Below are 14285 nucleotides of genomic sequence, written 5' to 3'. Positions count from 1 at the left end.
TGCTTTTCTAGGTCACCAACCCACAGCGGTGCATTAAAATAGAGCCTCTCCACTTCCCATTTCCCACGGCCGTAGGCTGGGATGCTGGGGCTGTCACAGCCGCCAGCCAAAGGGGAAGGGGTGCGAGAGGGTGGCTGCAAACCCAGGGTCTGTGTGTGCCCCGTTCTCACTCCTCCACACCGGGGAGGCAACGCTGCACCTGCAGAATAAGCAGCTCCGAGGGCATTTGGGGTGGGTGTAGCATGATGTGCCCGTCCATGGGGACATCGTCAAAGCAGGGGAGCCTGAAAAGGAACCAGAGGGATGTGGTACCCAGGCCCGCTCTTGGAGGTGATGCTGCCCTCATCCCCGTGGCTCAGGGTCTCACCTCTGTGCCCAGCTGATGACTAGGATAACCACGCCATGCTGGGCTTTATGTGGAGATAACGGATACCAGTCCCCAGCTCAGCCTCCAGCAGTGATTTCTGTTCTATCCTTAATAATTCCAGGAAATAGCAATGCCCAGGCAGGTGGCCACATTCCCAGCCATGCACAGAAACCTGGAAACACTCTCCCGTGGAGAGGTGGGCTGCTCCACTTTGAAGCAGAGAACCATCACCCTGCTCTTATCTCGCTCCCCAGCAGCTTCCAAATGGAAGTCTTACACTGGGAAAGGAAAGCCCAGCCCAGCAGCAAGAGGCGGCTCACCGGTGGCTGCCTGATTCCCGGCCCTATTCCAAGAATATCCTCCCATTCTGCCAAAACACACCAGCAGATCCCAGCTGCCGGCCCCCACATCCCTCTTCAGGTGGAGAATCGCATGCAGGAGGGATGCAGAAGGGCTGCCGGGGCGATGGGGATGGCGCTGCTCACCGAGACACCACGTCCATCCCCGAGCCGGATCAATGCAATAAATCAGTTCTCGGTCTTTTCAAGTAGTGGTGACCATGGCCACTGGTCATTATCCCATCCAAGGACTCCCTGGCAGGGCACGCTTCTTTTGGGTTCATTTGTTACTGTTTCTCTTCTCTTTGATTGTCCCTTACGAGCACTGGCACCCAGTGGGACAGCAGGTTTGTGGGGCCCATCTCCATGCTGTCCACGCTCCTTTCCCCACGTGAATCCACTCAAAAGCCTTAACAAGCCCGAACACCCCCAGCCCTCTGTTCTGCTTGAGGGGTTAACTCAGCACAGGCTCTGCTCCCATGGGACTGAGCACGAGGGGACCTTTTCCAGCAGCGAGCTCGTTTAACAAGCTCAGAGATCGATACCATCGTCAAGTCCTACCCAACCGCCAACGCGAGCAATGACTGCACAGAGCAATGATCCCAGGGGCAAATCCCAGCCCAGATGAGGAGCCCCAGGGGAGGCAGAGGGTCCAGGGGCTGTGATGTGGGGGAGCAGCAGCTCCGCATCCCCTCGCACCCATGGGACCGAAGCCACCGAAGGCCTTCGCCTTGCACGAGGGGCTGGTTTCCAGCGCGGTTCATTTCCCAGCAAAGCTGCAGGATATCGATCGCGGCTCAGGCTGCTCCTTCAGGGAATGACTAAAGCAGCAGCAGCAGCTGAGCTGCTTACATGGCGCAGAGAAGGGGCTGCAGGCAGGGAGGTTGCTCAGCCCATAGCACAAGGCTTTAACTGGGGAGCTCAAAACGGGCTGCTTGGAGCTCCCAGGACGTGTGGATGGTGCATCTGGAGCTGCCCGCACCTCCCACAGGTCCTGCTTTGGGGAGACATCCCTCATCCATGCATAAGACAGGCAGAAAACCATGCTAAGAGCCTGCTGAGATGCTCCACTCACCCGGTGAGGATGAGCAGCTCCTTAGCAAATCCCCCCTCACCTGGGAAGGGTTAAACCCAGAGCATCGCTGCACGAATATTCTTACCAACACCTGCATCTCATCCACAGGGAAGGGAGAAAAGAGTTCCTGAGATATGTCAGTACTACTGCTTTGATCCTGAGTGCTGTGGAGAGTTATTGCTGCTGCTTAAAGGAAAAACAACCTCCGAGAGCTTTGATGTTCCTGAACACACAAACACTCAGAGCAAACAGCAGGCTGAGAAGTGTTTCCTAGCAGTTAACGTGTATTCGCACTGTTCTCTTAACCTGCATAAGGAAGGCCCTACTGAAACGCCCCAGGTTCAACCTGGGCATCCTCCCAGGAGGGTGCTGGTACCCTTCCTCTTGCAGGAGAGACGTGCAGAAGGTCAGAGCAAGTCACCCAGATCAGACCCATCAATACAAGTTACCCATCGCTGGGCGAGCTGCAGCCGGTTGGTTGAGATCTGTGGCTCTGAGGTTCCATGCTGAACAGAAAAGGCTGTTACTGGACTCAGGACCCAGGAAAGGGGTACAGTGTAGAAGCCACATATTAAAATGCATTGGTGGGTGCTCGCTGGTCAGACAGACACATTCAGTCAATGTCCCCTCCGGACACAACAGCAAGCGATTCACTTTTGTGTTGCTGCCCAAGAGCCACCTCTTTGTGTGGGGTTTCCAGGCTTTGCCCTGGCTCTGGGCAGCATCTTCTCAGCTGAGCGGCTGCTTCTGTTCTAACACTGCTAACACGGGCCAGGGAGTGAATGCGGGACACAAACAGCATGAGTTCAGTGCTTGGTTTGACAGATCCCGCTCGATCCCACTCCCCATTGCATTGGGGAAACATAAGATATAATAACCGCATTCCAGTGGGATCAGGAGGTAACTAAGGAGGAGCAGTTGCTGCCCTGAGGAGCAGGATGGGGTTGAGCACACAGCACTTCCACTGAGACCCTCAGTGCCACCAAAGGCTGGCACCACTAAAAGATGCCATTGCTACAGCTAGGAAGGATTTCCAAGGTTCCTTCCCATGTTGGCGCTGGAGAAGCTGCAGTCAGGACTGGTCTCTCCTCGCGTTGGCAGAGGCAAACGAGCACGTTGCAAAGCTCTCCATCACCTGCCCCATCCTTTGTAAAGCCCACCCAAACCATGGCCCTTTGACACCTGCAGCTCGCTCAGGCACCAGCCAGGAGCTGCCTCTGCCTGCTCCACGTGCCCTCACAGCTGCAAACCTCAGCACCACTGGGGATAAGTTGAAGTGACCTCAACCAGGAGCAGTTGAAGTGACCTCATTCCCAAGACAGCCCAAATGCACCTGCATCCATTGAACAGGCTCTAGTCACTGTTTCCTGGGCTCCCATCCACGTGGCTGGGGTCTGCAGAGCCACATCCCCCTGCCCTACAGCCCCTTCCTCCCCTCTGCTTGTCCCCACAGGCAGCCTGGAAGGAAGAATGGGATTCCTGGTGAGGGCTGGATGCAGCCACCTCTTACCTGCAAGCACTGGAGCAAGAGCTGAGCGGCCTCTTCCCTGCTTAGGACACAAAGGGAGTTACACATCCTCCACCATCTGCCTTCAGCCAAACAGAGCTGCTGTAAACCCGTGGCCCCGGCGTCCCAATGACAGCTCAGGGACACCTCCGACACCGATGGTGCATCCTGATGAGTGGCCTAAATTCCCCTCCGCATCCCTCGCTGGCTCTGGAGCATCCCTGGCCGCGGGCAGTAGGTGACCCACTTGGGGACAGTCACAGCTCACAGAGCCTCGGGGCTTTGGCGACAGCATCCCCAGCGCCTGGTCCTGTGCCCTGGCTGCTCCCGAGGTGCAGGTCAGGCCTGGAGAAGAGAAGGCTCCTTAAGGGGAGACCTTAGAACAGCTCCCAGGCACAAGAAGCCCTGGCTCTGGATGTGTTTTAGTCGGGCAGAAGCAGCAGTGATGGGACGGGAGCCACCACGTTTAGGACCCATTCACCTTCCTATGCTTGGCTTTCACTGAGCAGCAGCATCGCAGAGACCCCAAGATGCCCACATCCCTTTCCAGGAGCCCCCTGTGCTGCAGGCAGCCTGAAAACAGCTTCTCTTCCTCCCTTCCCACTCTGCCCTGGGATGGAGCCGGCTGCCGAAGCCTTTTCCAGGCTGTAAATCCTGACATGGAGCTGTTCTCCCTGTTGCTCCCTGTTTGGCAGCCGCTCAGGTTGTGTTTGTGTGTTGGCTGCCAGCAATGCAGCACCAACAAACCTGCCCTGGATTTATCTGCTGCGGACTCGGTCCTAGATTAACAAACACAACAGTTTGGGATGGTTTTGGAAACAGCACATTTCTAACCCCGAGGGGCAGAGCAGCCCTTTCCCATCCCCATCCCGCTCCTCCTGCCTGGATTCATTCCTCCTTTCAGCATCCCTTGGCTGTAATGCATTAAATACACATTTTGCTTCACGTCCCTCCTTCCCACACAGGCCAGAGCCCCCCCCCCAGCCCTCCTAAACTCGGGGTTCCCCTGGGAGACCACTGTGGGGGTCCCGAGTAGATTCTCTAGTGCCTAATAAAGGCTGAGCACCTACCCTGACCCCTCTCCAGCAGATATCTCTTGCTGTTTAAGCAAGGAAGGAACTTCATCTGTAGCCTGTAGGAGCTTAATCACCTTTGAAACCTTTGATGCTCTATCAAGTGGCCCAGTAGTTTGCACCATGCTGGAGGATGGGGCCAAGGCAGCGGGGCTGTCACAGCAGCCCTGAGAGCAGGCCCAGGGAAGATGCTCTGCAGGTGCCCAGGGCTGACGCTCACTAGGGATAAGCATCCCAGGGGCTATTCCCATAGTGATGCCACACCAGGGCTGCAGACATTGATGGCTCAAGTTAACCAACCCCAACCCTGCCAGACCACAGGGAATCCCTAAGGGACACGCTTTCTGCTTCCAGGTATCAGCTCATCCTGGCTCGGTTTGGCTTGCGGGAGTGGAGCTGGAGACTACATCCATGGCAAGCAGTGCTGGCTCACCCACATCCCACTATCCCAGGAGCATCCCACGGACTCCCAGCCCTGCTTTTCAATGCCACCACAACCCAGCTCTCTCCCTGGGACACAGCCCATTGCCAACATGTTTTGGCCATCATTCCCCAGCAGCATTCCCAACCTGCGCACCGAGGAGCAGACAAGGGTGATGCACGGTGACCATCTGCCCAATGCCAATAAGCTGTAGATTTCAACCAAAAAGGGTTTTTTTCTGGGCTCCTCAGCTTCATCCCGATGTCAAGACCCAGTCCTGCCCTCACCAGACTGGGCACCCCCTTTGAGAGTGAAGGAGGAAGATTACATGGAGAAGATAGAAGCTCCCATCTCCTCCCTGTGTGCAGCCCGCTCCTCTCTAATGCTCTGTCAGCCTCAGGGTGAACACCAGTGATTTAGAGCATCTCCCCTCCTCCCAGGTTTTCTCCCTGGGATTTGTTCTCTCTGCTCATTCCCAGAGGGCTCTCCCTGGCTGATGCTGCTCATGTGCCTTGGTGGCTTCCTCACATCCAGATCTGCAGTGGGATGCAGCCCATGACACAGCAGGCTCTGGGTGCAGCAAGACTTGTGTGGAAGGTGCTGGCACACGTGGTTCCCCATCCCTGGCATTCCCATGGAGAGGGTGGCAGGGCCCTGCTGGGACATCTCCCCTGGGGGCAGCTCCGAAGGATGCTCCTCCGGGCCTCTTAGCAAGCGTAGAGCCAAAAGCGTGATGGCAGCAGGGCAGGCAGTACTGGGAAGTACTAGAGCTGCTCCCAAGGGCTTTCCCCATGACAGGGACACTCTGCTCCACTCCTGAACTCAGCAGAAAGCAGGGATGGGATCGGAGCCATCGCTCCTGCCAGACATCAGCATCATTCCTGGTGATGACTCCTGCTTCGCACCCTGAGCCCCCGAGCGCATCCGGCACCAAAGGAGGACCGAGAAGCACAAATGAACCAGGGGGGATCTTGGCACCAGCCCCTGGAGCCATGGAACCCTCCCCATGATGGCTGAGCTGGGCCAAGAGGTTAAACACGAACTCATCGCCCTCCCAGACTCCCTCTCTTGCAGTGATTTCATTCCGTGCTATCAAAGCTGGATCATGAAAGAGGTTTCCCTTTATGAACCATCAAAAATGCATTAAAGCAGTGACCAGCAACCCCCAAACCAGAGGTTTGCTTGGGGCAGAGCCTGCAAACACTGGGGCCAGTGGTGCTGGGTGTAGCTTTTGCCCAACCTGCACCTCTGTTTGCATTTAGGGGTTCCATTGCTGCAGGAATGAAGACAACAAGTGCTGTTAGAGTTAAAAGAGAGAAAATCGAGCTCAAGTGCAAACAGTAAAGATGAATTTAGGTGGGCTGAATGCTCTTCAATTCCTAAATGGCCAGGCCAAATACAACATCAATAACCCACGTCGAGCTGGCAAGAGGCAGGATTCCGGCAAGGGACATTGGTGGCTCTTTTTCCCCCATCAGCATCGATGGGGACGAGCCAGAGGAGTCAGGGACTTTGCAGGGAGGATGTGGTGCATTATCCTACAGGATGGAGACCCAGGCAGATCCACTCCTCTTCGCTGGAGGGACCAGCACAGATGGAGGTGGCTGGAGACAAGCTGGAGAGCACAGAGGTGCCAGCAAAGACTGAGCAACCAAGGCCTGAGCAGATGGGGCTTTGCTGTGCTCCAGAGCAGGATGATGCTCAGTGTGAGACATCCTCAGCTTCCCCAGCCCAGGAGAGCAGAGACCTCCTGCATCTCCAGCTCATTCGGTCTTTGAAGGCCCCTCTGCACTCTGAGGTCCTTGCTCCTTTCACCTCCAGGGTTTAACTGCTAAAGCTCCCTCTGGGCAGCCAGTGGTTGGAAGAAGAAGAAAGTGGGTTTAATCCAGCCCCCATCACTCAGCTGGGTCCCACTATCTCGACACCAACATCAACCCAAAGCCACCGCTGACTTCCCTGGAGCTGCTCCTCATTTACATCAGCACAATTGATACCCGGCCTCGTTGGCTTTTAATGCACAACTCTGAGAGCTCATTTAACATTCATTGAAGCTTCCTCGCTCGGAAGGATTTGAGATCCGCAAAAACCAACCCCAAACCCAGCACCTCTGTGGAGCTCTGCAAAGCCCCGAGGCCGGGAGGACCGAGCGGCTCCGTCTGCTCTGCAGTGCAGCGGGAGCAGGGATGGAGTAAATCAAGACGGGGTGATGCAGAGGTCCCTCCTACAGACGGCTTCAGCAGCACAGACGTGGATCCGGGAGCCATGGATCCCTGCACTTCTTCCTGGTGTCCCCATAGAGGGAGAGCCTCAGCTCCAGGCTGGCAGGGGTGGAGGCTGTCCCTATTAAAGGCACTTGTCTGCTAGAGCATCCCCCGGGCAGAGCTGCTCTATGGGGTGAAGCTGTGGGAGCAGGGATGGACCTTCCCCTACAGCCAGCCAAGCTGCTGCGTGTGGAGCTGAGCTCAACAGGATGCTCCCAGGGTCCTGGGACAGGGAGAGGGACACGGCAGCATGGGCATGATGGGAACCAACCACCCCATGCTGAGAGGTGGTGAGAGGAATAAACCCTGGGGCAGCGCTTGAAAGGAAACATAAGAGGGGAATAAACCCAGCGCGTGTTTGAGAGCAGATCACTTCAAAACCGCCCTTACAGCTCTGGCGGCGCAGTTGAACGCGTCCTCTCGAAGGAGATGGGTTTTTTCCACCCATAAAACGATCCTCTAACGGCTTTCCGAACGCTCCGCACGGGAATCAGCCAAGGCATAAAACCACTTGCCAGAGGAGGAGTCTGGAGGAGGGATTTGTCAACAGCTCCCCTGCTGCGCCCGCACCCCCGGGGGCTCACACTCTGCTGTGTGACTTGGGCAGCCACCCCCAGGAGTGCAGGATGGGGGTGCAGCTGCACCTACCCCCCCATAACCTCTGGATGAGAGGCTGGGTTCTTGTGCTGCTCCCGCTTTCCAAAGGGTCCAAAGGGACAAGATCCAGCCCTCGGTCCAGCACTGTGAGCCTCAAGAGCATCCCCCCACAAACACACCCTATGGCGATGCCAAAAGCAGATTAAACCAGAGGAAAGCAAAGAGAGACTCGAGGAGCAGCAAAGAGGCATTATTTGTGTTCTAAGACCGAGTTACGACCGCTTGGCTTTTCCAGTCGGGGCAGATAAAGCAGCAGACAGGTACTCAAAGGATGCTGCTTTGTGCATCGGCTTTTCAAGCTGTGAGATAAAGTCTGAAGTGGCAAAGTCTCACACACACACACACACAATTCTTTCTGCTTTAGAAGGGCCAATAACCCCAGAGCTGCAGATGCTGGTGAGCCCAGACAGGTAGGAGAAAGAATCTCATTTAAAAGAGAGAGCTTGGCCACTGCTTGGAAATGATCACTTCCTTATCTTAAAAGCTGCAGAGATGCTTCAAAGCCTTGCTCTGAATGGCTTCAAAAGAGGGTTTTTTTTTTCCACAGGGATACAATCCATAGAGCCAGATCCCTGCTCGCAGCTGAACTGGAAAGTGAGGGAAGGTAAGGAGAGCAAGCAGTGCTCAGGAGGAATCGTGCTCAGCCCTGTCGAGCCTGATCAGGTGAGGGATGGAGAGAGCCAAGCGGAGGTGTCAGCGCCGTAATCAACAGCCAGGCTGGAAACGCTGACGATAATGCGGAGGAATTGGGTTTGTTTCATATGGAAGAGGAAGAATGAGATGATGCATTCCTGCCGTAGCGTGATGAGCCGCTCTGTATCGCAACACGAGCTAAAATAAACCAATAAGCAGAGATTATTAACGCCAAACTTATTAAAAACCAGCGAGATCTGGAGCAATTAAAATCAAAGAGGTTCCACAGAGCTGGCCAAGGAGTTATTTCTGGATTTGTCTCCTTTTTTTAATGCTTTTTTAGGTCCCTTTCAAAAGGCTGCTTTAAATCACAGCGCTGGTATTTATTCCCTCGTACGTTAAAGCTACCCACATCACCTTCCAAATCGCTGGGCTGACATTGAAGCCGGGCAAACCAAAGGAAGATCTGAGGCAGAAGCTGCTTAATGAAGAAGTGAGATTTAATTAGTGCCAATCGGGGCCCGTTTATGAGGAGCCGATTCCATTAAACCCACCTGAGCTTTCGCGAGTGAGTTGACCAACACGATGGGCTCTTTGAGTCACCGGCAGGTGACACCTTGATGAAGAAGCTGGAACAAGACACAAGTCAACAGCAGAGCCTGAGTTAAATCTCCCAGCAGCTGGTTAACACACAGCTGCCCTAATGCCAGGCGAGGGAAGCAACTGCCACTGACAGGGATGCTCTGCTGGCTGACAAGCCTCTAAATAACGAGGGCTAAGAATGAATGCAGGGCAAGCAGTTTTGTGGCTGGGGTGATAGCAAAGCTCAGGCTGAAGCGTTCCTTCTGGCCTTAAAAAACATGAATACCGAGGGGAACGTGGTTAAAACAGCACAGGGGGTTCTCTGCTCTCCCACTCTACGTGGGTGCACACACAGTCACCGCGCTGCTGCGGCTTCAAAGAGGGCTCCGTCCTCAGCGCAGTGAATATGCCCGCTGATGGTTATTTTCCATGCTGGATTCGTGTCCCAGCTCTTATTCCTCTCCTGGGAAATCAGCAGCAAGCTCTGCAACAGGCAACAGCAGAGAAACCGCTTCTTAGGGCCATGGGGAAAGGATGGTCCTGGAAACCGGGCTCTGAAAGCCAAACCCACCCAAGGCTTTGAGTGAGGGCAGCAGGGCCGTGGGTGGCAGAGATGCTGCCAGGGCCTCCTGGTATGGGAAACAGAGGTTGAACAGCAGCAAAGCAGGAGGTTACCAACAGACCCAGGTGGTTTTAGGGCTCTTTTTGGTGGTTGCTGCATGGGGTTGGATATTGGGACGCATTGGGAATGGGGCATTCCTCACCCTGCGGCAGCAGGAGCAAGGCAGGATGGAGCAGAGCCATTCTGCCTGTACCTGGGCACTGCTGCTTTTGGTCCAACCGTGTTTCCCCCTCCTGGAGAAGGCACGGAGCCCCACTGCACACCAGCACCAGCCCTGGTGAGGGGCTGTCACTGCTCTGCTCAGTGCAGTCAATGCATGAAGGGCTCTGGGTGCTGCCCTGCCTTCGAAGCAGGAGGAGGGTGGCGGCTGCCGGGCTGCCCTGGGGATGTCTTTGGGGTGAAAAACAGCAGGAAGGGGACACAAGCACAGCCAAAGCCCCAGAGCTGGGGGGGGGGGGGGGAAGCAGGAGGCTTTCACATCAGCTGCAGGGTAACAGCCACGCAAGCCATGTGCAGGGGTTGCCAGGAGGAGCTGGGTGGCAGGGGGTGGACAGAAAGGCCGTTGTCCTGCTTGGCTTCGTGGTGGATGAAGGTGACAGGGAGGTTTGGGGATGGCAAAGGAAGGACAGGGGCTGCAGGGAGCACTCAGGCAGCATCAGTGTCAGTGCAGAGGAGAGAGCACCCACCTGAGCCCCAGTGCCCGTTCTGGTGCCTTCATACAACCCAGGGAGAAGGTTTTACCCTTAAGGCAACAGCACGCTTGAGCAGCCAGCCCCTGCTGCACGTTTACCCTTGCGAGCAGCATCCCGGGGAGCAAAGCCCCATTGGGTCTGTGCTGCTGGGCACGCAGAGGCACCTTCCCCCAGCCTGGGCTCCTCTGCAAAACCTTCACGTCTCTGGCCAGGTGCCGGCGGAGAGGCAAACGCTCTCCTGATGCTGATGAGCCCTTTTGTCCCCAGCCCTCACGCTCCCACCTTTGGGCAGGGATAATGGGAGAGCCTGAGCCAGGCGCTGCTGTGAATGTCACCGCTTTGGAGGGGAGGACAGAGGGTGGCTGCTGTGCTGGGCTCCTCACGGCTCGTGTCTGGAAGGAGCTGTGGCAGGAGGAGGAGTTAATCCTGATGCTCAACCGGTGCCTTTGATTCTGGGGCCCTGGAGCACCCATCACCCCCTGCGCTGTGCCAGGTCTGGGGAGCAGCGGGGACCGCTCAGCATCCCCCTCCTCTCGTCATCCCTCCTTGGGTCTGCCCAGACACTGATTCCTGTCCCAGGGACCTCTCATAAAGTGGGTTGATTCCTGCCCATCAACAAGCCCGTCAGTGACAGCCTAAGGCTGGTACCTGCTGATGGCTCCATCTCTGTGCTCCCGAACCGCTGTGGTCACAGCCAGCCTGCCTGTGGAGCCCAAACGCTCTCATCACACCTCCCTGGAGAGTTTAATGCTCAGACATGATCGTGGGGTTCAACTCCAGGCTGCAGCCACCAATGGTCCTCCCCCACTTCCCTCTCCTCCTCCTCCTCCAAGGGAAAACAGGGGAGAGGAACACGAACACATCAGGTACCGGTCTGATGCTCAGAGACACCGAGGCTCCACAGCGAGGGTGTGAGAAGAACCCGATTAGATGAGGCCTCCAGAGATGACTCAGAGCCGAGGGAGGACACTGAAGGATGCACATTGCAGGTCTCCATCCAAGCGCTCTCGCTGCAGTGACCCATAAATATGCTCCACCACTGCTGCATTTACGTGCTCTGCTTTCACCAGTGGGATGCTCCCGAGGAGAAGCTGACCTGAGCGCTGCAATACAGCGACTCCAAGCAGAGGATGTGGCACTGGAGCAGAAAGCCAAGTGAGACTGGCTAGAAACCAGCTCCTCAAGGGGATGGAGCAGCAGCACAGGAGATGCAGCCAGTGCTGGACCACCCCAAGAAGAGGAGGGTCTCAATCCCCAAAGCAGGAGCATCCTTTCCATTAGTGCTCATCCCTACAGATTTGGACCTGGTGGGACACAAGGCAGAGACCAAATGAGCCACGTTTCCAACCCCTGATCCATTTGGGGAACTTCCACTTCTTCCCAGTGACCTCTCCCATTCCCTTCTCTCCTGCTGCAGATTTATAACAGACCCTTACCAATGAACTCCCACCACCAGTCTCCTTCAATGTAAGTTATTCCAGGTTGTCTTCTACACATAAAGCTTCCTCCGGCTCCTGTATTAACTGGTGCAATTAATTAGGCCTTTGCCAATTAATGTTGAACCCTCATTTTAGTCTAGGTGAAGGTGGGGGAGAAGATTTCTTGTAACCAAGAGAAAGAAAAACGGACAAGCAAGTAAAGCCCTAATGATGGGAATGATTAAAGACAGGCTGGCAAACAGGTCCCTGGAAGACACGGCTCTGCAGTCAGCTCTCATCACACCTCCCTCATCCCTAACTAAAAACCCATCATCATCCCAGCCCCACTGCAAAGTCAATAACGTGAGGACGGCCGCGAGTCACTTCCACTTGCTTGCCCACCACTTATCCCCACCGAAAGCAAGGTGAGAGCGTTCTCCAGCTGAAGGAAAGGCATTCTGTCCTTGTCTTTCCTGCAGGGGAGGGACCTGACGTGGCTGCAGGGTTCTGCTGCTGTTCGGGTGCTGAGCAATTGTCTTCCCAACCAGATGAGATCCTGGGTACCCACAACCAGTGGGAGCTTTCATCCCTGGGTAAATGCATTGCACTCAAGCCCTCTGGCTCTTCATGGAAAGAGCCTTGCGGCAGCACAGAACTCATCCCACTTCCCCATCACCAGTGGGACCCAAGGATGCAGGGTGCCAGGATGGTCCCATCTTCCCTTTTCTGTTTCCCACAAGCTGCTAAATCCATGCAAAGAAGCAACTGGCATACACACCACACGGGATGGGTCACTGCCGTGGTGGAGCACCGGCCACAGAGGATAAAGCTCATCTGAAATCCAGGCAAGCACCTCAAGACAACCCAGCGGCAGCCACAGATCAAACCCATCTCCCTCATAGTCACACTTAGTCTCTCATCAAAAGCTCTCCAGATGCTGTTAAAGACAATGAATTAACTTCACCTGCCCAGGGAAGATGGGCACCTTTTGCTGTTGTCCAGGAAGAGGGGAGGTTTAAACAAACAAGTGAATCCCAAAGCAGCGGTGCTTTCACCCAAATCACTCCAAAAGGGAATTATGGAGGATAATCCTCTGCAAAACCAAGTGCTGGATTCCCACTAGACCTGTTCTCCATTCACCTCCCCTTCCCACCCCATGGCAGCTGCGCCGTGGATTTCACTTTTCCTCCCATTTTAAATAGAAAATGAATAAAGCACCAATTAAAAATAAGAAAATAAAGCTGTGCTTTGCCTCGGGATGAGCTGGGTTTCAAAGGACACCACCCCAGGACGCTGGAAATCAGAGCAAGGCAGCCCTGCAGTGTTCAGTGCCTTTGAAAATCCCAGCCTTTCATCCCGGTTTGAGCTAAGAGCACGAGGAATGCCAAGGGATGGTTGTATCCCTCTGTTGTGCTCTCTGCTCAAACAGGGCCACATGTGCTGCCAGGGCAGTGTCCTGGCTTCTCCATGCCCCTGCCGAGGTTACAGCTCCTGGTTTGTGCCCAGTGGGCTTAAATCCCATTAGGATAAAGCACATGGGTAGACCTGATGGCCAAAGAGTTGGATCTCCAGCCACTGATCCTGTGCTGCTTGGGGCTTGGGAGAGGGAATGAATTTAGAGCTGAGGGCTGGAGCTGGGATCAGGTATTCCTGAAAGGTGATTGATTCAGTCACTAACTACCTAGGATGTGTCACCGCCAAGCCCTCCAGATGTGCTCAGCTATAGACACCAACCACAGCACGCTGCTGACAGCATCCTTCCACCTTTCTCATTACAGACCACTCTCAACAGGAAGCTCATATACGACTGACGGGTAAAGCCCGAAGCTGCTCTCAGCAGCATCTCCACAGCGTGAGCTGGAGAAGAGTGAGATGTGACTCAGCCTGGCTCCGTTAATGCAGAGAAAAGGTTGTGAATGAAACCCCACATCCAGTGCCAGCCCTACAAGAGTCCAACCAGCATCACTGCAGAACCACCACCCACACAGAAAGGCCCAGCAGAACATGGTAAGAGCAAACCCACCTTTGCAGATCCCATTACAGGGCGACAGGGAGCTGGAACACCATCTGACCTTTACAAACCTGATTCTTCCCCCATCTCCAGTCCTGGCCACAGCCAGAGCGAGCCATTCATCATCATTTACCATGAGGACTGCAGGAGGGGAGCGGGAAGCAGCAGGGTGCTGTGATGAGGCCGCTGTGTTTGCCACCCGTGGTTCCATCTCCCCTTCCCATTTGTCATTGCAGCAGCAATAAGGAAGCGAAGCCAGCTGGAACGATCCAGCCTAAAAACACGCACCGTTGGCAGCAGCTCCATTGCTGCCAAGCCAGAGGCAAAGCAGCCCCTGCTCTCCTAAGGGTGCATCTGAGAAGGCTATGGGGGGGATGCCCTGCAGTGAGTGTCCATCCCAAAGCACAGCGCCCACCGCAGCACCCATGCAGGGGGATCCCACCCGGACCCTCGCTGCGGGCTGCAGCAATGAGCGATGCTCCCCTGCGCAGGGGAGGGTAATGACTGTGATCAGACACATCCAGAGGGGAACCATTCCACCAGGTATTGCCAATTAACCCAGAAACCAAACATCACGATTGCTGCAATTAATAGGACCCTGCACTGGCATTCATTGCCAGGCTGCCAG

Source organism: Pezoporus occidentalis, unplaced genomic scaffold, assembly GCF_034315485.1.
Source record: "Pezoporus occidentalis ecotype Australia unplaced genomic scaffold, CSIRO_AGI_Poc_V1 ctg102, whole genome shotgun sequence".
In the NCBI taxonomy this organism is placed as follows: domain Eukaryota; kingdom Metazoa; phylum Chordata; class Aves; order Psittaciformes; family Psittacidae; genus Pezoporus; species Pezoporus occidentalis.
This window is presented reverse-complemented; position numbering follows the sequence as displayed.